General features: G+C 39.1%; 1 pseudogene; it reads right to left on the bottom strand.

Annotated features, from left to right (window-relative positions):
* Window positions 1–2,393: 2,393 nt before the first annotated feature.
* LOC129691899 (glyceraldehyde-3-phosphate dehydrogenase-like) lies at window positions 2,394–3,431 on the bottom strand (annotated as a pseudogene).
* Window positions 3,432–26,440: the final 23,009 nt, after the last annotated feature.

The raw sequence follows: 26,440 nt of genomic DNA, 5'->3' as shown, positions 1-26,440 counted from the left end.
TCTGAGACAGGGCTTATCACTGAATCCAGAGTTCTGTGATTGGCTGGACTGCACTGACTGGCCAGTTAACTCCAAAGTTGTCCTGTTTCTGCCTTCCCGGCTCTAAGATATTAGGTATTCATGGGCATTCATGGCTTTTACATGGCTACTGTGCCTACAAACTCATGTCTTCATCCTTGTGTTGTGAACATGTTACCTACTGAGCCATCTCCCAGCCCCCCAGGGGATCCGCTTATATATGATTCTTTCCCTCCCCACCCCCCCCCCCTTCAGCTCTTACTACCTTCCGATGAAGCTCAACAGTGCTCACCTTGGGGCTATTTAATCCCTCCAGATACACTTGGCACATCTCAAGGTGTTTCTTATTGAGATAACCTGGGAACGTACTATAACACTACCTCGAGACAAAGCTGATATTAAATATCTCCCAGAAGGGGGGCAACCTGGTTCTCTACAGCAAAAACTGATCCAGTGCAAAACATCAGACATGACAAGGCTAGAGTGCTTGCCACCTCACCTCACCCTGTCCTCATTTTCCACATTTCAGTTCAAACGTCTTCTTCCCCGAAACTTTTCTTTCAAAAAGAAAACTCAGCTCATTTATCTTTCAGCATTTCATTTGCTGTTATTCCTTCAGGCTTCCTGGTGAGTGGGCATGGTGCCTTTATCAGTTTTGTCTGTCCAGTACCCAGACTAGTCCTTATTGTTTAGTGTTTTTAAAGTATGTGAGTGATTGAATAAAAGGAAATGTTCTTGTTGAAAAATGTCTTCCGTTTGCTGCTAATCACTTGACAGTATTAGATACATCCTGCTGGTCCCTCGTGAGAACGTATAGTCCTGAGCAAATGTTCTTCATCTTGCCCATCCACTGTCTGGGTTCCAGCAGTCCTCAGCACTGATGACCTCTGGGGTCATAGTTTTTGAGTTAATGGGTCATGTAATGTTAAGTGAAAACCCATCTTTAAATGTTCATAGTCCTCCTGAGTTGAAATCAGTATCTAGTTACAGGTGCCCTCGCTGAAGGTCATCTGCCTTCGGTAGATATCCTGTGTCCGGTCTGGAATCTGGCACTTACCCCTGTATCATCGCAAGAATACTTCTTAAAGCCCCTGTGACTCTATTTGATGTCTGAGAAATGGGATGACCATAGTAGAAACTTAGAATTGACTCTTTTTAGAATTAACTGAGTCAATATTTTTTCAACATGATATTTTTATTGATTCATTGGGAATTTCACATCATTTCCCAGCTCTTGCATGTCACCCCAACCCTTGTGACCTCCCCCCTAAAAAACAAATAATTGAAATAAAATAATAATAACAATAATAGTATTAATAAAAAAGTTAAATTTGTGCTATCTATATACTCAACTAGAGAATGGTCAAATTTGGCCTAACACAGTGATTGGCACTTATGGAGCTGTGTTCCTAATGGCTAAAGAGGCTAGGAGGAGGGCCTAGTGACACTCCTCTTGCTTACGTATGTATCGAGACAAAGAGGCAGAGCTAACCTCAGAATCTGACTTTGCTGCATTGTGTTCCCGAGGAGAAATAGGAGTTATAAGATGAGCGCATCCAGCTCTACCAGCCACACATGTATCTTAGTTGCAGGAAAAACAACCTCTGCAGCTGTCTGCAAGAGATAAAGCATTTAATCCTTTCGTAAGTTCAGAGGCACTGGTTACCTGTGGGTGCCACGGTGGCTGCAGTCTAATTTTTCTGCTTCAAACATTTTAATCATTCTGCCCATAGCAACTAATATTCTTTAAATTAGCGTCAACAATTCATTCTTTTAGTTTATCCTTTCCTGAATCAAATTTATTGACTAGCAGCTGAGAGCCCTTTAGATTAGAACCTGAACATGTTACATTTTCTGATTTATAATGGATCATCCAGGCAAATTGAAAACTAAAAAGGGATGAATTAATTAATGTCAATTAAAGAATACAGCACGGGACAGATGGCAGGTTCCACTTTAGAGGGTGCTCCTAAGGCAGTTGCTAGGACAAAGTAGTCCTGGCCAAAGGCTTTGCCGTGGAACCTTCAGGAGGAATGGGAGTGAGAAGCCAGGAATAAAGCTGGAAGCTGAGCTATAGTAAACACCGAGTGTAGCGTCTTTCACATATTCCTGGGCATCTTCTGTATGACTGCAGAGTTTCTGGGCTGTGAAGCAAAATGGTCAACTTTAATCCACATTTTTCCCTAGTGTGTATATATATATATATATATATATATATATATATATATATATATATGTATATGGTGCAGTAAACTTTATTGATGGTGTTCAAAAGAGTAGGGCTCCTTAGGCTCCTCCCACTTTCCTGGGCATCTGGGATGGAAACTGTGAGGGAGATGCTCAGAGTCTGAGAATGAGTTGGGAGAGGGACTCCTTCATAGCAAAGGGCTTCTCTCTTGCTTCCTGTCCTTGCTGAGGTGGGTAGCCCAGAGCCTCTTATCCTTGGAGGCCGTGTAGTCTATGAAGTCCACAACCCTGTTGCTGTAGCCATATTCCTTATACCAGAGAATGAGCTTTACAAAGTTGTCATTGAGAACAACACTAGCGCTGGCAATCAAAGGTGGAAGAGTGGGAGTCGAGGTAGACAACCTCATCCTCAATGTAGCCCATTAGTAGACCCTCAGATGCCAGCTTCACCACCTTCTTGATGTCATCATACTTGCCAGGTTTCTCCAGTCGGCATGTCAAATCCACGACAGACACGTTGGGATGGGAACATGGAAGGCCGTGCCAGTGAGCTTCCCATTCAGCTCCGGGATGACCTTGCCCACAACCTTGGCAACACCAGTAGATGCAAGGATGATGTTCTAGGCAGCCCCACGGCCATCACACCACAGCTTTTCAGAGGGGCCATTAAGAGTCCTCTAGGTAGCAGTGATGGCATGGAATGTGCTCATAAGTCCTTCCTCAATGCCAAAGCTGTCATGGATGACGTTGGCCAGGGGAGCTAAGCAGTTGGTGGTACAGGAAGCATTACTGACAATCTTGAGTGAGTTGTCATACTTCTCGTGGTTGGCAATGATCACAAACATGGGGGCACTGGCAGAAGGGCCAAAGATAATAACCGTTTTGTCCTCAACCTTCAAGTGGGCCTCAGCTTTCTCCATGGTGGTGAAGTTATCAGTAGACACCACAACATATTCGGCACTAGCATCACCTCGCTTGATGTTAGCAGGATCTCTCTCCTATAAGATGGTGATGAGCTTGCCATCGATGACAAGTTTCTTGTTCTCCAACTTGACTGTGCTGTTGAACTTGACATGGGTAGAGTCAGATTGGAACATGTAGAACATGTAGTTGAGGTCAAAGAAGGTGTCACTGATGGCAACAATCTTCACATTTCCAGATGAGCAGGAAGCCCTGGTAACCAGGTGCCCAATACATCCAAATCCATTCACTCTAACCTTCACCATTGTCTAAAGGACTAGGCTGGCAATGCATAAAAAGATGTAGATGTTTCTGGAACAAGAAGGAGCAGAGAACTCATTTATACTTTTTAAACAGGAAATCTTCTCTGGATGCCATTTGTAGTGTCTTAGGTGGCTACTGAGGGAAATAAGATTATCACCATGCAGTGACTGTACAGTACCTCCAGTGCTGCCCTGCCCTCTATTGCTTGCTGCAATGGTTAGGGTGCTCTAGAACCACACAAGCCGTTACACTTTACACACGGGATGCTTAGCACTTCATATGTGGTTCCTGTGATTGAGGAACTGAAGATTTACAGTGCCTTAATTTATTTAAATTACACAACACAGCTCCTAGTTATTTTACCAGATGCCGTGGGTCTACAAAGTAAGAGAAAGTGCATGCTGTTCAAGTTTATTATGTAATTAGGAATGTCCAGTTTATTTGTCGATATTTTTCAGGCCAAATAATTCAATACCCTCTGTTTTCTGAAGTCTCTTTTCTTTCTCTGCAATGTATTACTTATCAAGTAGCTCATTTCCCTCCACACTGGAATGATGAAGCTGCATAGATAGAGAAGAATTTATATAGAAATTATTGAATGGTGAATTACAACATTCAAGAGCTATCTATAAACGATTCTTAACAGAAACCTGTTCTTGTCCACTGCCAGGGATACCATCATTTACAAAGAGTAGAAGAGGACTTCTAAGATTTTTCTCATGACTCAATGCATACTTGTATTTATGAGCTCCAAGAAATATTAATTTAGTTTACAAATTAAAATGCATTTAATGATCAAATGAGTCATCGTTGGTTATGATTATCTAAAAAAAAACCATAAAATTTGTTATATTCTCACTGGCTGCAGGTATTAGATAAATATTCAGGCTTTATTCTAATGTATCAAAAGGAAACACAAGTCTAGTTTGTTGATAGTTTGAAATATTATGAATAAGAAAAGTATATTCAAGGACAATAACACTGAGCCTTGCCATGCAGTACACACAACTGAAGGGATATTTTTCCTATTCAAATCTATAATTCACCGAGGCATGTTTTGCAAAGACAGTCAAATTCCACAAAGATGAGTAAATTGACCCTATTTCAAAAGTTACTTTGTGTTCCTCGAAGATTCCAGAGATAATTATTTTGTTAATTAGGTCATTAAGTTATGTTCCCTCACTCATCCCATCCTTTGTGCTTGACTTGAGCAAACACCAATATTGCCACCTATAGGTAGAAATGTGAGGGGTTATTGTTATGAATGAGACAAGATGAAAACACATTTCAGAACTTGACAGTTGACTTTGACAACTGCTTAGGCCCTATGACTTTATACACTTGTTTTTAAAATGTGTTTCTTCCTCTTATTTCAGTAAAAAACCCTTTTTTAAAAATTGCCACCGAAGTGTGACTTCTCAGCCACTATACAGAAAACATTACATTTTTGATGATTAAGGATGCTCATAGACAGAGATGGTTTAAAGTGTTAGTTGACCTAAGGCAGCATCCCATCACAAGAGCATCTCCTTAAAGTATTGCACACTGAGTTTAGTCAACTGTCAGGATACTCCTGACTCTGAATTTGTTTTTTCACACACAAATCTTTTCCTTTTTTATCTTGTGAACCCAAAAACATTGATCAAGGCTGAGCCTGGAGCAGCCTGGGCTTGCAGTCACATTGACAAGCCCCCGTGGAGGTAAAAGCAAAACCAGAAATCACCTGCTGAAAAGAATCAGTTTTTAAATCTTCAGATTGATTTATTATGGAGCATTAGTTAGCCCATTTTGAATGAAACCGAAGAACAAAGAAGAATAGGTTCATAAAAATGTAAAGGATTTATGTTTTTCAAACTGTGTCACAACAGTGGAAATGAACTTCAGTGGGATTTCTGTAGCAGTTCTACCTTCCTCAAAACTTAGACATTTTAATGAAGGAAAACCAGCAAAAACATCGAGAATCTTCAATGCAATGGAACAAGGGTCCTCACCGATGCTTAGTCTGAAACTCTGAGGCTCATAAATACAACCAAGCTACAGCTGTGTGCACTCCGCCTCATGCTTAAGCAATGCATTTTTCTGTGCACCAGCCCCTGTATGGGAGAGCCATAATATTCCTGCCTTCCTCCCAGGATAATAAGTTTATAACATAGAAATGCGAACTTGATGACAACATTTCAATTTTGTTTTCCTAAAAGACCAGCTCTTCTCATTTTTTTCGTGCACATCAATCAAAAATGTATTATTATTATCATTACTGTTATTAATTTTGCAATCAAATTCCAAAAAGGAGTTGCAATTTCTCCACCAGGTCAAGTAGAAGAAAATCAGCATCTTTAACCCCTTGCTGAAGAAGGGAAATGATGGTTGTTGCACATGAAGAATTGACACAGCTTCTCTCTCTCTCTGAGCTCAGGTTTCTGAATACAGAAACCTTCACTTTAGTGCACATTCATACTTGATGCTGACCTTTTCCGAAACCATCACAAGAGAAAAATTAACACAAACTCACCTTTCAGTTGCCTGAGCTCATTTCTCTGTACTTTCCAGTTCACCCCCCATCGTTAATCCCTGAACTTTTTTTAAAAACTCAGGACCCTGGAAAGACTGAAAGAGTGGCAGGACTCAGCAGAGCAAATTCTCAACAGTGTTCATGGCTCTCTTGATGTGTGAAACTTTCCTGCAGAAAGATGAATCTTCAGTCTTCTAGCTTTTACTTAGCCGTTCATTTAAGAGTCACAGAATAGCTACTATCTGCTGTGGAATCATCACAAAGGGAAAAGAACGTATATTTCAAAAAGAGGCCTTAAAGTCTTGAGCTGTACTTTCAATATGCTACCTACCATTATTCATGCAATGCTAGTTTGTTCAAGTCGATTAAAAGTATTTAAATGATTCAATTAATTCCTCAATCATATGGAACAGAGTTGAAGTACTCAGTGGCTACTTGTGGGTACTGACCATTATATTTAATAGTAGACATGGAGCATTTCTCACGCAACAGAAAGTTCGGGAGACAGTGTGAGGTCTGATCTTAACACTGACATATTTACAAGCAGAAGTGCCAATGATAACAGTACTAAAGTAAGAAGAACTAAGTGTCAGTGATGAGGGACTTGGACAGAGAAAACGCCATAGAAGTTGGCCAGAAAAGCAACAGAAGATCACCCTGGGCAGAAAACATCAGGATGCACTGATGTATGCGAACTGGACATAATGAGTACTTCAATAATATATAGGGGTAACTCATTAAACTAGTGTCAGTCACAGGTGCAAGGATTAATGCATGCATTAGATACATGCATTACCAGTCTCTTTATCTCGGAGGTGTTGGTGTGTTTTGTTAAAGAGTTATCAATGCAACTCTCAAAGAACTCTAGAGAGGAATTTTTAGTCTGTCTTTTAAAAGATATTTTGTTCATTTGTTTGTATGCATTCTGTGTGCACTCTCTTGTGTGCATGCACACGTATGCAGGTGCCTAAGGAGACCGGAAGAGGGCGTGAGATCTCCTGGAGTTGGTATTATAGCTATTGTGAGGCACCTAACACACGTGCTAAAAATAGAACTCAGGCGCTCTGAGGGAACAGCAAGCAAGCACACTTAGCTGCTGATCCATCTCTCCAGTGTTGGTTAGAAACATTTAAAAATGAGGTACTTAGTATCTGCTAATGCTGGATTGGTAAACTGAAGCAAAGTTCTGCTTCTATTACAGGGAAATGATACAAAAGGGAAGACCAAGCAAATTTGAATTAATATAAAGACAAGAAAAAATAAAAAGAAAGAAGAAGAGACTACTGACCAGAGTCATGCCTAGATTTACTGATTGAAGTCAGAATTAGATCAAAACACTACCCACATCACATATAGATTTGAAATATCTCTGATATCATACAGGGAGTCAAAGCCCCTCAAATGGACACTATATTTGAATGTCTGAAAGGGAGAAATCAGCTTTGAATTGTATCTATCAACTTTGAAGTATAAATCCACATATGATTTTATTTAAAATCAAGAAAATAGTTCATGAGCAGATGGACTGATGGACACTAATATGAACTCCATTCCTCCTCCTTCTCCTTTATTATGAGTCTGGGGGTGTAATTAAGAAAAAAGACACTTTCCAAAGGAAGTTCATGCAGCACAATAATGGTGTTTGCATAATTTTAAAAAGAGATTAGTAAGTTTGACTATTCATTGTAAAAACAAATACAGAGATGCTGTTGAGAAAAACTGTTTTACTAACCTCAGTGGAGAATGTCTATTCTCTGTGTGTTCTAAATAAAGTAAGGACTCAACTCCCGGAGTTGTGTGATAGCATAACTGACATGAGAGAAGATCGTCCCCAGTCAGTCCTCAGCCTTCCGAGGGGGGAAAAGGAGACACCCAGCTCTAGTGTGCTCTTGCCATCAAATCTGACCTGGGTTGGCAAGAGGAGGAATGATAAGAAGAGGTCCACATGAAGTGCAAGTCTACAAGTGTGGACTCACTAAAGGCTTGACTCCAGCAACTATAGAGTTCATACACACACACACACACACACACACACACACACACACACACACAATTAGAAATAAGACAAAACCTTTTATTTTTTTTTCATCATATCAAACTAAAACAAAAACCATCTTTTTCTTTGAAGTTAGGAATTGAGCCCAAGACCTTGTGCATGCTCTACACTGAGCTCCACCCACACCCTGCTAGACTTCTTTAAAAGAAATTCTGTCAGGCTCTGTACTCTACTGCTTCTCCTATGAGCTCTCAAGCTTACTAAACTAATGTTGTGATTGTATTGGTTCTGGAGGTAATTTCTCATTTGCAAATGAAGTAGCTATTGATAGCAGGTGTAATGAGCCAAAGATAATGTTTATCTCTGTTATAAATAAATACAAGAATTAAAACTTACAACAATTTTAAGGGAACGCTACTGCAGCTTTGATAGCAAACATAAAATGCTCGGTTAAATGTTTAAAAGATTCAACACCATTGATGTATGGTACCAATTAATCTACAAAGCAAAATTTCAATCAAAATCACACATATTTTTATACATGTTAATGGTCATTTCTGGATAGCATTTTATAGCAGACATGGATAATAAAAAAAAAAAATAGAAAGCATAGACCAAGGAATAAGGGTATTTTTCTTAAAATCTCTCAAGACATTTAGTATTTAGGACAGTGTAATTTTGACATAGTTGCACACAAAGAAATCTGATGAACTAGAAACAGAGAAAACCTAACTTTAATAAAAATGTACAATTTACAGAAAAAAAAATTAAATAAGGAGAACCATTCAACAAATGGTATTTGGACAAGTAGATGTTCACATATAAGAAATAATATTAGATCACTACATAGATAATAAGAGTAATTCAAGTTAATCCAATAAATTGGAACTAGTAATTTTATAATTAAGACAAACATAGGAATTTCAGAATTTAGAATTAATAAAGCTAACTGTATTTACAGGATCAATACTCACAGAATAGCTGCTTTCAAAAAAAGACAAAATTACAACTGAGAGAAAATGTCTATAACAATTACAATATTCTAATATGTTTAAATGTTGCTATAAATTCATTCAAGGAAAAGAATTTCTACAAGTCAATAATCTGATAGGAAGTAAAAAACAGAAGACATAAATAGGCTCATCTTAGAAGGAAAAAAATCTGAATTTATAATAAGTGTGTGACAAGGTTATCAACTTAATTCAGCAGTAATCAGAGGCATGGAAATGTGACACTCCTGGCAGAGATCTTCAAATGAGACTGCTGAGGTGATGAGGGCATAACTGAAAAAGCAAATTGGAGGAACCAAATTAGAAAACGAATTACCAAATGTCTTCTAAATGTGCACACCTGTAGCCCAACAATAATACTCCCTAAACGTGCACAGGAAGACAGGTATGAAATACCCATCATGCAGTGGGAATATCTTAAGGCAATTTGAACAGATAAATATATTGTAGTGTACTCACAGGATGGCATCCAGAGGAGTTGTCTATGCTAAAAAACAAATAGAAAATGTTAGCAGTCTGAAAGAACGGTGAATCTGTCCCTTGGAACCTTAAACGGAGACAGTGAATGACAGGATATTGGTAGTGAGTCAGTTAGAGCCCTCCAGCTTGCTGCTCACACCTGCCCCTGTGATATTTGAAGTGTTCTGAGGGCAACTGTCCACCTGTCACAAATTAGGATGCACACCGACTCTTGATTCCTCTACTACCTAAAGCATGGGTGTTTGAGCCTGAGATTAATAATTATAGTTTAAATTTGGCACTATCATCTTTAAAATTAACCTTCATTATTTTTTAAGTTCTAATTTCTCACATCTCTCAAATACTCAAAAGTTTTGTTTATTCAATCAATTAAACACAGACAGTTTATCTCTTGTAAGACTTTGGAGAGCCCACCATTGATTCTGATGTTGGAGTGAGGAAGCAGACCATTTATTTGCCTGGGAAAGGACTTACAGCAAGCAGTTGGCTTGCATTCATTTCTACATTTAGACATAGAAAACATTCATCCTTTGTGGCTAAAGAATATGAAGAAAATAATAGCTTTAAAATTTTTCCCTTATTGAATAAATCATGTTAAGAATACTTGAAAGAATTGTACCTCAAAATTCTAGGTGACACTTCAAGGGTTCTCTGCCCTCTCCTTCTCTTTCTCTCTTTTTCTCTCCCTCCCTATTCCTTGACGTCCCCACAGTCCATTACAACTTGACTTTCATATGGGAAGAAAATCCACATGTGGTACTTACATTATAAGGACCTCAGAATACACTTGCTTCATCAGCCTGAGCAGGGTGTGTCCTTCCTAAACAATTCTGTGTTCATCTGAGCTGATGTTCTGGCCTCATGTAGCATATAACTTGCAAAAGTGCCTACTTCTGAGGATACAAAAGAAAACTGTTTGTTTTGGAGTATCACTGTCTAGTCTCTCATCCAGAATTTATGCCTTTATCAGAGGGAAAGGAGCACAGTTGGGGAAATGCTCCCATGAGATCCAGCTGTAAGGTATTTTTTTCAATTAGTGATCAATGGGGGAGGGCCCAGACCATTGTTAGGTGGTGCCATTCCTGGGCTGGTGTCCTGGGTTCTATAAGAAAGCAGGCTGAGTGAGCCATGTGAAGCAAGCCAGTAAGCAGCACCCCTCCATGGCCTCTGCATCAGCTCCTGCCTCCAGGTTTCTGCCCGCTTGAGTTTCTGTCTCAACTTCCTTCTGTGATGGAAGAGTAAGCTGAATAAACCCTTTTCTCCCCAACTTGCTTTTGGTCATGGTGTTTAGTTGCGAAACAGAAACCCTATGACAGTAGCAAAGAGTAAAGCAGAATGACCTAAACAGAAAGATACTGGTTGAAGTAAGGAATTACACTATCCCTTTATATCAATGAAGTACACGGTTTGCTATCTGTGTTAGCTAAGATAAATTAAAAACAGATGCTTTGGTGAGGAATTAACCATAAAGTCCATGTTCACACACTTGAAAAGAGACAGAGACAGAGGGGAGAAATATCTTTATGATGTGTTCTTGGCACAGTTCCATGTAGATAAGGTCCGAGAAGCCATGGCTCAGGAGCCGGCTTCCTCCCTTTGTGTTCTCAGCCATGTAAAGTAAAGCGAGCAGCGATAGCCAAGAAAGAGGGGGACCAAGAGAGCAAGAGAATAATTCAAACTGAGGCTACATCAGCAACACAGATCACTTCTGCTTCTATCCTGTAGTCCAGTATAGCTTTTATGGTGTCCCTGTTCTCCGCTGTAGCTGTTCAAGAGGGAGAAGAGTCTCTCCTCCCCAGCTTGTCACCCGCTAACTTCTGGACGGCGAAGGGGGCTTTCCACATGTTGGTGCATGCCATGTAAACTCTTGGTAAAGTTAACCGAGAGCCTTTTCATTGTTTTGAGTCAACAGATATTGGTGAGTAAGAGGAGAAAAATCTAAGGCTAGCTATCTATATCAGCTGTTGCCTGAGGTTGGAGTCCATAAGTTCTGAGACCACTCCTGTTTACTCTGACGTTATTTCTAGAAACCTAGGTCAATGTGTAAAGTTATCAGTGAGAAGCCAAGTTGTCTTCTCCTGTTGCTGTGATCCTAAACACTGGTTAGCAATCATTGGGCATAAAGGCCTGTGTGAGAAGCTCACCTGGAATACTGGAACATCCTGCCTAACTCCAGGAACATTTAAGGCAAGAGTGTGGGACTTTATGAAAAGAACAGCAGAGACTTTGCTGTGACCATGACCACTCAGCACCCTCACCATGAGCCTCTGCATTACATAATACCACATGAGCATCTCAAATCCGCAATCCGCAGAGCCTGCCCATATTGATCCTGGAATGTGCCCTGGAGAAGGCTCCCTCCAGCTTTAGAAGAGGGGTAGCGGTAGGGAGGTAATCTAAAGAGTAGGACCAGGAAAAAACTTGCTACCTCAGTCAACCAAGAGAAATCTTAAAAGGCTTTAAAAAATAATCTATTGGGCAAGAGTGGACTGGCGCCAAATCCAGGCTTCACAGACTCTAAAATCTAAAGAATCGTTGATAAAGGTAGAGTGAGTCAGAACTGCATAGAAGCAAGAAAAGTGTTAGGGGTCTAGCTCAGCAGTAGAGCCCGTTCCTGATGAATTCGAGGCCCTGTTTGGTCGATGGCCAAGCATGGTGAGGTGGCTGAGGTGTGTAATGCTAAGCCTGTTGCCATAGCGGGAAAAGGCGGGATACATGCAAACACAGCTGGACGTGATGTAGGGGAAGAGAGATCTCCGTTAAGTTCCAGGCCGCTCTGCTCTACGGAGTGTCTCAGGATAACCAGGGCTACATAATGAGCCCCAGTCTAAGCAGTGTGACTTACCAAGCACAGGGACAATAAATAACCTGCACTGAATTATAAACGGGGTTTTACTGACGTTTGATATGCTGCTCTCTGGCTTTTGAAAAATCTCTGCCACGATCTTCCATTCTGTTTCTCCACTTGCTTCCCTTGTTCCCCCTCAGGGATCATTCCTCCATTCCACGGTCTCCGAGAGTGCTTCCTCTTCTGTGTGCCGTGACCCTGGGGTCTGTTACCTTCTTGGACCCGATTCTTCATGGACCTCTCATGTGTTTCCACTCATCTCTTAGCACTTCTGATTGTGCGCTAGGATGTCTCCTCAAGACCTCCTCTCAGTCCTTTCCTGTGCTACTGTCTTGGGCCCCGAGTTTTCAAGGGCTGGCTGCTTGTCTGCCTCTGCTCATAATTACAAATTTTCTTTCTTAAGGAAGATGTCTCCTGCAGGAATAATTTTCGATCAGGAATGTAATTGCTCAGTAGAAGAACTTTCCTTCCATTAAAGTTCATCAGGTTTAAAATAAAAAATTGGGATGAAGATTAATTTAAATGTTTTGGAGTCCCCCAAACTATCAATATTGGCATATATTTATTAAACAGTTCCTCACATGAAAAACTTGTTTTCTCATTTTGAACCAGCAGGTTGCAAACTAGTTCCAGGTTCCCTGTGTGTGTCCCGCATCCACTGCTGTATCCAAGAAAGAAGCTAGCCGTCTCCAGGCAGCCTGGTGATGAGCCGCTTGCAGGGAGCACTGTTCCAGGAAGCATGAGAGCCAGGGTGCTTTTTAGCATCATTTCCAATTTGACTGGTACAACAGTGCATCTGCTTCTTGTTTCCTGGCTTCAAGTAACACTCTGTCCCCTTCGCCATGGAGAGACAAACGTAGAGATGATGTCCACCATGGTCTTCTGTGACTTTTTCCTTTTTAATGTTTGAAAAATACCTTGTTTTTAAATTGACACACACTTATTGAGGAGATATCATGTCCCGTGTCATATTTCCATACAGAGATATACCATGCCATGTTCAAACTCAGGTAAATGCATCTATCTCCATATAAGGGGGTGGGGTGAAGAGCAGGTAGCGTATGCCTGTGTGGATGGTGTTCACCCGTGTGGACATGCATAAAAGTCAAAGGTTGACTTCTAGACCTTTTCCTCAAATGTTTCTCCACACTAATCTTTGAGACATACTCTTTTTTATATTAATTACAATTTATTCACTTTGTATCCCCCATGCCCCTTCCCCAGTCCACTGATAGGGGAGGTCTTCTTCCCCTTCCTTCTGATCCTAGTTTATCAGGTCTCATCAGGAGTGGCTGCACTGTCATCTTCTGTGGCCTGGTAAGTCTGCTCCCCCCTCAGGGGGAGGTGTTCAAAGAGCAGGCCAATCAGTTCAGAGACATACTCTTTAAGTGAGCCTGCAGCTTACAATATTGGCTAGATGTTTGACCAGCAAGGTGTCTGGTCTTCCCTTGAAGTGCTGGGGTTAGAGGTAGGCACTGCGATGCATGGCCTTTGCCTTTCTCTCCCCTAAGATTTAACACCATGTCTGCTTTGTAATGTTTTTATTCTTTGGAAGTTTCAAATATTTATATAATATATCCAGATGTGACTTGGTGTGCTGGGGAAGGCTGATACAGGGGAGGGGAGCTCTACTTTACTGGGGGAAACAGAGAAGGGAAGGGGAAGGAGGGGAAGGGGGGACTGGGAAGAGAGGAGGGAGGGGGTACCTTTGAAATGTAAAATAAATTTTAAAAAGATAAATAAATCATGCCCATCTACCAGTATAACCCCCCAATTCTTATTAATGGCCCCCTAATATAGAAGCCTTTTTCTACAAATAGCCATTTACTCCACATTCCTCTACTTTAGCCCCAGAGCCATATTGTCACTATTGTGCCATTGGGAACAGAAGGTCAGTGTTGGCATGTCAAAGGAGGGTGCCAGACTTCATAAGCCCCTCCCTCATCCGTGCTGGGATTTTAGTTAGATTGATATTGTTCAAGTCATATGCATACAGCAGCCACTATGACGTTGTTCAAGATAGCTCTGAGTAACCTTGGTGGGTTTTTTTTTCTTTTTTCTTTTTTTTTAATGTTGCTATATACATTTTAAGGCTTTTTTTTATATGTCTACTAAGAATGGCTCTGGTGTCATCATTGGGATTGCACTGAATCTGTAGATTACTTTTGCTAAGAGAGCCATTTTCACCATATTAGTGCTTCTAACTCATGACCATAAAAGGTCTTTTCATCTTCTGATATCTTCTTGAGCTTCTTTCTTCTATGCCTTAAAGTTTTCATTTAAGAGGTGTTTCATTTCCTTGTGTGGGTATATTCACAAGCTATTTATTATTTATTTGTTTGTGTGTTTGTTTATTGGTGGCTATTGTGAACTGAGATTTCTCTTGCAGTGTGTTTGACATTGGTGGGTAAGAAGGCTACTGTTTTGTAGCTTATGAAAGAATACTTTCATATTCTGCCACTTTGCCAAAAGTGTTTATCTGCTCTAAGTTGTTTTCCATGAAGTCTTTAGGGCTTCTTATATATAGACGTGTATATCTGCAAATAAGGATACTTTGACCCCCCCATACTTATCCATTTTATTTTCTGCTCTTGTCTTACTGCTCTAGGTAAGAATTCAAACACTGGATAGCAGTGGAGAGGATAGACATCCTGTCTTGGTCTTAATCTTACTTGTATTGAAACTAAGCTTTTCATCATTGAGCATGCTGTTGTCTGTGTGTATGTAATATATGACCTTTATTATATTGAGGTATGCTCCTTCCATTTGTAGCCTCTCCATGACTTTTAACATGAAGAAATATTGAATTTTGTCAAAAGCCTGGTCTGCAACAATTGAGATTATCACGTGATTTCTCTCTTGGAGTCTATATACGTAATAGACAACATTTATTCATTTGAGTATATTGAGCCATCTCTGCATCCCTTGAATAAAGCCTACTTTTCCAGAATAAATAATTTTTTTTTCTGTGATCTTGAAATCAGTTTGTCAATGTTTTACTGAGAATTGTGCCATCCATGTTCATCAGGGAGATAATTCTTAATTTTGGTACCTTTGTCTGGTATATTTTTCTAGTTTTGTTACCAGAGTAATACTGCCTTAAGAAAAAAAAATGTAGGTTTACTTTCCTTTCTTTTTCATGAAATAATAGGAGTAAAATTGATATAAATTGTTCTTTGAGATTCTGGTAAAATTCTGGCATTAATCTCTCTGGCCCTGGGCTGGTTTTAGTTAAGAGCATTTTTATAACTGCTTCAATCTAGTTGCTGATCATGGATCTATTTAAACCCCTCTTTTTTTCACTTTTGGTTTAATCTTAGTGTGTCATCTGGATAATTATCGATTTCTTTTAGATTTTCCAATTTCATGAAATATAGGTTTTTAAAGTGTATCCTTAAGACTTATTAATTCCAGTGATTTTTAATTCTATTTTCCTTTTCATTTCTTTTTTTTTTTTTTAATTTGAGTTTCTCTCATCTTTGGTTCGATTTGTTAGTCTTGTTTATCTTTTCAAAGCACCACCTTTTTGAAAATTTCATCAATTCTTTGTTTTTTGTTTGTTTCCATTTTGTGTCCTGATTTTATCCGGGACACCTATTTTATGCCCTGAATTTTATTATTCTTTTCCCATCTATTGCTTTGAGGTTTGATTTTTTCTTGTTGTTCTAAGACCTGGAGTTATTAATTCTACATATCTCAAGTATTTTATTTAGATACTTAGTGTTATAAACTTTCCTCTTTTGAATGCCTTTATTCTCAGATGTTACATTTTCATTTTTACTCAATACTGTGAATGTTTTATTTCCTTCCTGATATATTCATTGCCCCAGTTTCCACTCTCTGAAGTGCTGTATAGTCTTCACGAATGAGCATACTTTCTGTGGCTTTTACTGTTGTTGATAGCTGGCTTTGTTCCATTGTGATCAGACAGAATAAAAAAAGTTATTTCAATTTTTTTTTTTTTGTTTTTTGTATTTGTCAAATGTTGCTTTGTGTCTTAACATGAGTCAGTTTGGGAGAAAGTTCCATAGACAGCTGAAAAGAATATGTATTATTTCGTGTTTGGGTATAATATTCTGCAAACTTCCGTTATGCTACTTGATTTATGATGCCATTTTACTCCAAGATTCCTGTTTAGCTTTTGTTCAGATGAGTGATCTATTGGGAAGAGTGAACTAGTGAAGTTACCAACTATCAACGCACTGGGATTAATCTCTGACTTTATATCTAGCAATATTTGTTCTATGAAATTCGATGCACTTGTGTTTGGTGCTTATATGTTCAGAATTACAAAATCTGCTTGGATGATTGTTCCTTCAATAGGTATCTAGTGAACTTCCTTAGCTCTTCTATTTTTGGTTTGTAGTCTATAGATTGCAAAATAACACTTGCTTGATCCTCAGTCCCATCTGCGAGAAATACCTCTTCCTATCCTCTTCCCCTGGTGTTGTCTCTATCATTGACGTGCTCCTCGATTCTTGGAGAAATCAAAAGGATGGATCCTGTTTTCCAAAGCTGGTCTGCTAGTATGCATCTTTATCTTTGGGGAATTGAGACCATTAGTTTTCTTAGGTCTCTTCTGGTTTGGTATTGTTTATTACCTCCCGTGATTCACTGAGGGTGTCTGTCTTCTCTTCCATCAAAAGAACTCATGCTGGAATCGGTGTACAACTCATGCAGCGGTCATAAATTCTTTTAATCTGTTTTCATCATGGAAAGTTTTGTTTCTTATTCAATTTTCTTTTTATCTCTATGGTGGAATGGTATCCCACACTGTCTTCATCTACACATTAGCTGGCAGGCGTTTGTTTTATTTCCATTTCTTGTTTATTGAAAATATGGTTTCAATAAACATGGAAGCACACATGTCTCCTTAACATACTGATTTTATTTCCTTTGAACATGTACCAAGTAGTTGAGTTTCTGGAGCATATTTTGATTTTATTTTTAATTGTTGGAAGAACTTACATATCTGCTGTACTAATTTGCACCTCCACCAACAATAAACATGGGTCCCCTTTCCTCCAATTCTTGCCCAAACTTGCTACCTTTTATTTTTTGATGATAGCCAGTCTGACAAGAGTAAAGTGATATGGACTGTGTTTTTTAAATTATATTCTTACTGAAACAGAACTACGTCATTTTTTGGCCTCCAGTTCCTCTTTCCAGTCTCTTCCAGCTACTTTCCCTCAAAGTTTTCTCATGTTTTTCCACTTTTGTTGATAGCCTCTTTTTCTTTGATTATTACTGTTACATATAAATATATATATTATATATGTATGTATGTATGTATATGCACAAATAAATACAACCCGTTAAGCTCATTGTTATTGTTTGTGCATATGTAGTTTCAGGGCTTTCTGCTCTGCACTGGAAAAACAGTAAGGGTGCTCATCACTAGGAAAGACTAATTTTCCTTCTTTCAGCAGTTTTTGACTGGGCTCTGGGACTCCTTGAAAATTTCCACATTATCAGGCCCATTGATACTGTCATTGTTCTGATTTTATTTTTGCAGCTTGGGATAACCATTTCACAGAAGGAGGCCTCATATTCCGGCTCTTACAATCTTTCTGACCTTCCTCCATAGTGTTCCTTGAGCCCTAGATGCAGAAGCTGTGGCATAGGTGTATTTGTTAGGGCTGAGTGCCCTATGATCTGTTTATCTCTGCATTGTGTACAATCACAGTTTTCACACTGTTGTTTTAATCAGTGTTTCCATGATGATAGTAACATTAAGTGTGATCTTTATAGACTGATTGTCCACTTGTATGTATTCTTTTGAGAAAGGTATACTGAAGTATAATGCCATTTTTAAACTGAATTATTTGGTTTCTGTTGCTGAGGATTTTTTATCTCCTTATATATTTTAGGTATTACTCTTATTAGATGTATAATTGGCAAATATTTCCTCCTACTTCGTCTCTTCACTTTAATGATTGTTCCTAAAGTAATACATTTCTTTAGATTCTGATATTACCTAAAGAATGTCTATTTTCCTTTTCTTCAATAGTGTGTTTTTAGAGTTTTTTTTTTTTTCCCTCAAAATTTCTTGACCAGCCCAACAGGTAAAACACCACCTTCACATTTCTTTCTGATATTTTCACTTTCATATTTTTCATCTGAGCCACTATCTAATTTTAATTTGATTTTTGTGTAGTAAAAAAGAGACATCGTGAGGCTAGAGAGATGGCTCTTGCACAGGAACCAGGTCCAGTTTCTACCACCCATGTAACGGCTCACAATTCTGTGGCTCCAGTTCCAGGGAATCTGACACACATGCTCTGTACCCTGCAGACATACCCTTGGTCCACATAAATAATAAACAACAAAACTATGGCGACCAATTATGCTTTACTTTCTTCTTTCATTTTTAGAATAAGGTAAGGAGACAGTATGGTATGCTAAGTTGCTATATTTTGAATGCGAATTTTACTAGTCATAGGGAATAATTTTTTTAATTTTCATTAAATGAGAAAAGAAAAGTTCATAACAGTATACAAAACAGTGTTTGTCTGCTTACATAAAATTATCTCTGCATAAAAGAAAGAAACTACCACTAGCATTAGTGATCTCCACAGAGAATGGCAGTAGGAGCTACAACAGAAAGGAAACTTCATTTTGTTCCAGCTGAATCTTGTAATTTACTTTTTAAAGCAAAGAGCTGATACAGAATAAAATAGTTTTGAGTTTCTGCTGCTGACATCCATCACTTATGTTCTGACACCAGGAAAGTCATGCTTCATCTTTTGGGAAATGATCTGAAGTTTGGGGTTAAATTCTTCTGATTTTAAAGATAGGAGAAAATTCCTCACTCTTCTCTGAAAATATGTTCTTTAGTGTGATTTCTGATTAGAACCATTTTCCAAAATGTGTAATGATGAAGAAAAAAAAAAAAGGCAGCAATGGGGTGCTTTGAGATCACTTTTTCTTTCCCCAGAGGTTCTTTGCTTAATATTCTAGTAAGGGGAGCAGGGATTGTCTCTGACATCAACTCTGTTGCCTGCTTTTTGATCACCTCCCCTGGGCAGGGTGGCCTTGCCAGGCCATAGAGGAAGCAGGAAGTCCTGATGAGACTAGATAGGTTGGGGGTCAGATGGTAGGGGAAGAGGACTCCCTCTTTCTAAGGAATAGGGGATGGGATGGAAGGAAGAAGGAGGGAGAAACCAAGAGGAGAGGAAGGAGGGGCCTACAATCAGGATGAAAGTGAATATGTTATAAAATAAATAAATTTATATTAAAAAATATCCAGGCTGACACCAGACAGTTGCTATACTGTGAAGATCTCAGAATCTGCAATGGTTTCATTTCTGTAGCTGAGATAAACCACTCTAACCAACAATAACTTAGGAAATGAATTTATTTCATATTACACTTCCGGGTCACATTCCATTATCGAGGAAAATTGGGGAAGGAGCTCAAAGCAGGAATGTGGAGGCAGGAACCGCAGAGGGACTTCGCTCTCTGGGTATCTCACAGGCTCATTCTTAGCTAGCTTTCTTTTATACCCCAGAACCACCTGTCTAGGGTTGATGCTACCCTCTCTTATCAAGTAATAACTAAGACAATCTCTCATGGATTTGCCCACAGGGTAGTCTGACCTAGGTCATTTCTTAATTGAGCTGTTCCTCTTAGATGGCAACAGGATATATCAAGTTGATAATTATAAATAAATATCACAGTGACTGGGAGGAGTGGAATCAAAAGCAACAGTACCATGCTCTGTGGCTTGGTCAGAAAGAAGTTGAATTGACAAATGCTTGGGGAGGGTGTCTTCATCACATTAACTTGAAATCACCATAGCATCCAACATACATTTCATATTCCTGTTGACCATTTTCACCCTGATGATAGTTGCTTTTATTCTTAGGTCAGCTTCCACAGAAGACAAGAAGACAAGAATTGTGTGCAAAGGATTCTGTACAGCAGATCTCCAGAGAAACTTGAAGGAAGCAGGTAGCAAAAGAAAAATCATGCTGTGTCAATTGCATGCAAAGCTGTTTTCTCTGGCTCTTTTTAACCCTCATTTATTTATTTACTCTATCTATCTATCTATCTATCTACCCCCTATTTATTTATTCATTCACTTTACATTCTCTGGCTCTTTTGAAGGGCAGCACTAGCTTATAAACATACTTCAGGGTTTGTCTCTCTTTGTAGGCAGCTTGCTGAGAATGTATCAGCCCTGGAAGATCCTTGAAGGCCTTTGGCCTCTGAGATGATAACCTGTTGTACACTCTGGCCTCTTGGCAGAAAGCAGACCTCCATAAACAACCGTGGATGCTAGGCTCCAGAGAGAAAGTGCTGAGGCCAACGAAAGAGTGCAGAGAACCAGCACTGGCAGTGCCTGCTTCAAAAACTGATACATGTTCAGTCCTAAATCAAATTGTCGAAACATGACCAACAACTGGACCCTCGTCATCAAACCTAGACTTTGCATTCTTTTAACAAAAAAGCTTCTATCTCATCATTCATTTTATTTTTGCAGAATGCATGCATGTATTTAGTACACACATATTTCCTAGAGTTAGCATATATATTTAAATTTATACTAAAAATTCATTCATAAGTTTATTCACCATTATTACAGTTTATGACTCTAGAAAAAAACCTTAGGATTCATTTCTTTTTTTTTTTCAGTCCATCAGTTCTGATTCCTGATGATGATCTTGCCAGAGGTTTGTGGATTCTTACACACGTTCTAAGTTAAAACAAATGAGTAAATGGAAATCGCTGGTCATCTACCCTGGACAAGGAGCACAGAAGAATTTTTACTTTTCATCAAGCAATAAAAATGTTATTTTCTCAAAACAAAAACAAAATGTTTAGACAGAACCAGCTCTAATTTTTATACTATGGAAAATCAAGAATTTGAAGCAAGCCTTATTTATTCTTTCCTTAAACTTAAGCTTTTTTCCCTTTTAATTTTTTTCTACATTGTATTTCAAGGTTATCAATAGAAGAAATCATTTATGGCACATTTTAAAGCAATTTTTTTAAATTTAATATCTCAAACCCCTGAGATTTACAAGTAATCATCAAAATTTTAAAAAAGCTACATGAAAATCACAATCCACTTAGCTCACCAACACATAAACTAACAAAAAGGACAAATTCACTTCACATAAGAATTGCATGATTCTTCTATGACAGTTACCAATTTATGCTGTACAAGGTCCATAGTTCAGGATGGAAAACAAAGCCTTGAGCACAGCAGGAAACAAAAGCGCATTCCCAAGATCTGTAGTTGTAAGTTATGTGAATTTGAGTATAAAATAAGAGTGTGTAAAATATTATTACTTAATTATATTTTCCTTATTAGGTCAGTTATCTCATAATGTAAGCCCTATGGATGAAACATATAATAAAGGGTCATGTTCATTGGTAAGAAAAATTAAGAACATATTCATCTGCCCATACCCTCTTACTCAGTAATCCGAAATATTATCTTTTGATGCTAAATGTAAGCTTCCTTCTGTGGCCTTGCTCCAGAAATATCATTGTAGTTTATGTGCATCACAAGGATGACAGACTGTGAGTGTAAGTAGAAGTGTAAGCAACACTCGCTCCTTCCTAAGACTTGAGCTAAACAGAGGACCTTTTCCTATCCAGAGGAACTCCTTGTTTTGATTAACCAAAAGCACCGCAGAGGCTAGTAGCAGTGTTATATTAAAATAAGGCACAGTGGCACATATCATTAATCTCAGCACTTTGGAGGCAGAGGAGGGAGGATCTCTGTGAGTTCAAGGGCAGCCTGGTCTACATAGTGAGTTCCAGGTCAGCCAGGTTACATAGTGAAACTCTGTCTCAAGAAGAAAAACAACAAAGTTAACTGAAGTCGAGCATCATGATGATACATCCTTGTAATTCTGGTACTGAGGCAGGAAGACTGAAAGTTCAATGTCAGCCAGAACTATCTAGTGTGATCCTCTCATATCATTACCATCATCATCCTTATCAATAATAATAATAATAATAATAATAATAATAATAATAAATATATAAATAAATAAATAGTAAAAGGAACAGGAGAAGCTGCAGCTCACATCCTTATTTTCTGTTTGCATTTGCCAGGTAAGGAGAAATCTTTTCAACAACCTAGATATTTAATTATGAACGGTTAGAAGCTCCTTTTCAGGACAGCAAAGATAATGCACATATATTAGCAAAGACATCTAGGCATAGGTACAACTAGCTGAAGTGCTTATTCAGAGATAGCCATGTTCCAGGATGAGTCAGTCCATCATGTGGAAAGGAACAGCTGCCAGATCAGAGGGAAGGTCAGCTTTGTGGGTACTATGATTTCTTTAAATGCCTTCAGAATACAACCAGGAGGCAACATTCGTGTTTGGTGAGCCAAATAAAATTCTCCATTTGGTTTCCAAATTTCACCAAACTCTTTTACCAGATATTTGTGATTAATTGTCTCTATTTAATAAATCGCAATGTTGCTCCATGTTTTCATGCAGTGATATAACTGATGAATCCTTGGGATATCCATGATGCTCTTCCTGGTTTCTGGAGAGCTTACATGACTCTGTAGTAATAAAATGTAGTTAAGACAGTAAATTGAGTTTTTTTTTTCCTAGCCTCCCCTTCAAAACTTCTTTCAATTGTTTTATTTGTTAAATTCAACTTCCAAGATTAAAAAAAAAATACCATACCTAATAAAGGTGGCCCCAATTTGGATGTCCTAAAACTTAATTTTCTTCTTTAATAGTAAAGAAGTGACCTTGTTTTATTCTAATGATTATCACTCTCTCTGCTCATAGAAGGTTTTCAATTTTTAACTTTTTTCTTTCCTCACCCAGATATTCACATAATTTCTGAACTTGTCTCTCTCTCTCTACATCATACCAAAGAATTTGGACATGTACATTCCCCCACGGACACACACAAGAACACACACATTGCATGTATGTGTATGTTAATTAGTTATCAATTGCAGTTATTTTTCCTGTTGCTGTGACAAAAGCAACTTAAGGGAGAAAAAGCTTATTTTGATATACAGATTACTGTCCACCATAGTGAGAAAATTATGACTCTAGGGGTACAAGGCAGCTGTCACATTTCATCTGCTGTCAGGAAGGAGAGAAGGAGGTGAAGCTGTATTCAGTATGCTTTTCTCCCCCTCTCTCAGTCCAGAGATTTATTCCCATGGGAAGGTGGCACCTTCATTTAAGGTCAGTCTTCTTACTCAATGAACTCATGTAGAGACTCCTTAACAGGCATGTCAAAACAATTGTTTCCGTAACATTTCCCACACAGAAAGTTTCCGGTTGTCCTTAGGATTGATGGAGCCTTTCTTGGCTCTTGATGAGCTTAGCTTGGTACACGGGGAGCTTGATACTCAGTCACACAAAACTTAAGTGAGCCACAATCTTTCAGGCTCTTGTCTCATATTTGTGAGAAATGAAATTCGAAAACTACAGAGGGTGGGACTTAGGGAGCAATGCTTTATTATAGTGACCTCAAGAAAGGGAAGGACAGGACAGGAGTGCTTAGAGAAAATAGGGTTCCGTCAAGCTGTTTGTCTAAGGACTTGTAAACTGATCTATGGTAGAGACTGGCATGAGATAAAAGGGAGGCATGAGCTGGTCAGCATTGTTGATCAAACCAAGAGGTGTCCAGGTTCTTCCTCTAAGTTCCAGGCATGTCCTCATGGATAGCTTCCAGACAAAGACAATAAGAAGGAGAAATAAAGAACCAGAGCTCTTTTCTGGATTTCCTGGTCTCCAGCAAAGACATTCCTAGGAGTTCCTGCGCTATCTGAACAGTTTCTGCCTCCTGTTGTATTCAGTTCTACATCTCATCAAGTTAGCCTTGGAAATTAACCATAATATCAGAAAATGGTGAGTGCTGTCATTCAAAAGAGACTAGGTAAAGAACAAGAAAAGGTAAGATGATATTTTTGAGGAAATGACCTGAAATTGTAAAAATTCTGAAAAGAAAATAGCAGAGAGGGGAAAATAATTAACATGATTTAGTCTGTGCCCTGCACTCAGCTATCTCCCAAGGTAGTTACAAAAGTATAAGAGTCACATTTCTATGTGTGAAGCAGACTGCTATGTAGAGATAATATGATTATCAGATAATATTGTGGCACTACTAAGACTTAAAAGGGGATACACAGATTCAATGGTTTGATGTCATCAGGAAGATGTTTTAAAAAGTGAGGGCCTTGCACTAAGTCTTCAAATAAGAGTTAGATGCATACAAGTCTGGGGAAAGGCCTTTCCTGGCAAGAATGCATCACAGCGCAGAGGTAGGTGGGAAGAGATGAGGAGAGCATGGGGCAGGAGGGAGTGGGGAGGAGAGAGTAGGAACCAAAAGAAGCAGAGAGGCCATCTGTAGTGCAAGCTCGGGCTCCTCAGAGAGAAGGGTGCTGTGTAGGAAGCCTGATTGCTCACCCACCTCACAGGTAGGATGAGAGGCTCCTCATTTAACACTACAGCCTTAGGTCTTTTCCTCAAGTATTGTTATTTGACTAAACTGGGTGAACATCACCCCAGGATCATTGTGCAGACAGATGGATCGAGAAAGGAATATCTAATAATTGTAGCTTTGTTCAGAATTAGAAAATTTCAATACTTCACATGCAAGATTGAATATCTGAACAAAAATCAATCATTTTTCTTTCGCTGCAGCTGAAGGACAGTGGTCACTCTGGGTTAAACCAGAAACAAGCATATCTCCATTTTAACTATGGGAATTGCAAGCGCCAGTAGCTCTCTGGATATTTTGAAGCTTCAAGACTGAGATAAATCGCATCTGCCAAGTCAAATCTTGAGATTCATGTTTAGAAAGCCAGCATATTCTTCATTCCTGAGGGAAATCAGAGGCAGATTCAGTGGCCTCCTCCTAAAGGCCACCTTCAGTGTGCCTGTTCCAACTAGAGAGCTGTCCTGTGTCCTCTGAGACTGCAGATTTAAGATTTGTCTTCAGAATGCAGCGTCAGCCCCCCTACCTTGCCAAAGGCAGGCAGAAAAGAAATAATTCCCATGATGCACTTTGCTGGAGCTGACCCAGGGACAGGTGACATTTGCTCTGCATTAGTCTTTGTGTTACGAGACTGCTGGGTCTTGTGGGGACTTGAGTAAAGCCAATGCGTGTGAAAGAATGATGCTGGCGATGGCTGCTGGGAAACCTCACGCCTGTTGTTTAACCCTCTGGCGTTTATGTTTCCATCCCATTTTGTTTGTTTTGCTTTATTCACCCTCAAAGCTAGACTCTTTACAGGGTGCCCTGCCGAAGAAGGCTATTTTCTGACCTGGTAATGATGACACCGGGATTCTAGAAGCGCGTCTGCAAGGAGTTGAAGCAAAGGAAGTGGTAAGAGGAGTTCTCTACAGAATGTACTTCTGCTGGAGCCAGGGCTTCCACCTGCAGAGACCTTTCAATTGAGTGAATTCCAAGCAGCTGGGGGCCTGCTGTGCTGTTTAGGCTTGCCATCTACTGGTGTACACCAAACAAATGACCCCAGATTTGGCACCACTTCATCCCCTCCAGATTACATGTGAACCCTGAAAAAGCAGATCATCTGACCAGACGAAGCCAGCCTGCACTTCTTCTTCACAATAGCCACTTAAATATCAAAGATGGCTTTCAACTCTCTCTCCCTGGAAATGATGTGATTTTTTTTTTTTTTTACAAAAACATCCTGTTTGCACAGACTCATTTAAATTTGTATTGCTGTTTTGTTTTTTCAAAGAAAAGAGGCCTGATTTATTAGCAACGTGAATTTAAAGAGGTATATAAAATGCATTTCTTCAAACTGGATTGGAGGCGGAAAGTGGTAAGACTGCTTCATCTTTGTGCTAGACACACGGACGGCATAAATATAATGTCAGCAAAGAAGAAGAAATGAAAAGAAGCAGGGCAGAATTATCTCTGCTTAAAGCGTATTATTCTTACTGATGTGTTCTTCAGTAAATGCAAGGTCAACAACAGAAGGACATCTGAGGAAACCCTGAACTGGTTCTTCGTCTGTGAATTGCAAGTGAAGAGAAGGATGGAATAATGGAGACCTTATGGCAGCTAGTTCCTTCTCCACTCCTACTAGTCCCTTTCCACATATGTCCCTGCCCTGGTCTTGTCCTGTGAGGCTGACCACTGGGCATCTGCATTTTCCAGGTCAATTTATATCTGCATCTGGGCTGGAAAAGAGC

This window comes from Psammomys obesus, unplaced genomic scaffold, assembly GCF_907164565.1.
Source record: "Psammomys obesus unplaced genomic scaffold, mPsaObe1.curated_primary_1811, whole genome shotgun sequence".
Classification (NCBI taxonomy): Eukaryota; Metazoa; Chordata; class Mammalia; order Rodentia; family Muridae; genus Psammomys; species Psammomys obesus.
The sequence above is the reverse complement of the archived record's forward strand: the minus strand, read 5'-3'. Positions and strand labels throughout refer to the sequence as shown.